General features: G+C 31.3%; 1 long non-coding RNA gene across 1 annotated transcript; it reads right to left on the bottom strand.

The window, feature by feature from the left end:
* Positions 1–394: 394 nt before the first annotated feature.
* LOC109592215 (uncharacterized) lies at positions 395–713 on the bottom strand. The gene is made up of 2 exons (XR_002190235.1): positions 565–713; positions 395–520 (listed from the first exon to the last, which is right to left on the bottom strand). It is a non-coding gene; the product is annotated as an uncharacterized LOC109592215 (long non-coding RNA).
* Positions 714–760: the final 47 nt, after the last annotated feature.

Here is a 760-nt window from a genome sequence, read left to right as displayed (position 1 = left end):
TTTAATTAATTGTTGACTTGTACTCTACATGTATGGCTGAAGTGTGTTTCTTATTTTATTGTCATTAATGTAACCATAATTGACAAAAGGTACCTTACGGCAGGTAGTGAAATTTGACTTTATAGCCAAAAAGTCCAACTTCCTGAGCTTCATTTATCATAAAATTACTCCAAAGGGTGCAAAAAGTTCCTATTTAACTTTTAGAAACAATGCTCGTCCATCAGAGGACACACAGGATGATATTTTTTATTTTAATGATGAATTTTAAAATCCGCCATAAGGTACCTTTTGTCAATTATGGTCACGTTTTTCATGATTTAATCTCATTTCTGTTAATAAGTCATAGCACCTGCGTCTGCATTAATGACTCTCGCAATAATTTTAATCAAAATTGATAATAATCAATGATAAAAAGACAACTTTGTGTATTAAACAAAAATGCTAAAGTTATAAACAATAATGTTAAGTAATTCTTTATAGTCTTCAGTTAATGTACAGCTTCAAACAGCAAACAATTAACCTAAAGCAATGACAACATATTTAACAATACTATACTTAGAATACTTCTCAATGTAGTCTTCAATAGCAGAGAATTGTACTTATCCTCTTAATGTCATTAACCTAACAATGGAATGTAATTCATCATACATAGTTACTGTTAGTATCTATTCTTCTTGTATGTAGTGCTCTTAGCATCACTAGCAGTAGTAACCACTAGTGATCAGGCAGTGTCATGTTGAGGTGGCACTACATTGCTGCC

Source organism: Amphimedon queenslandica, unplaced genomic scaffold (assembly GCF_000090795.2).
Source record: "Amphimedon queenslandica unplaced genomic scaffold, v1.1 AMPQUscaffold_5964_Cont22074, whole genome shotgun sequence".
Taxonomy (NCBI): domain Eukaryota; kingdom Metazoa; phylum Porifera; class Demospongiae; order Haplosclerida; family Niphatidae; genus Amphimedon; species Amphimedon queenslandica.
Note: the sequence above shows the minus strand (reverse complement) of the source record. Positions and strands in the feature narration are given on the sequence as shown.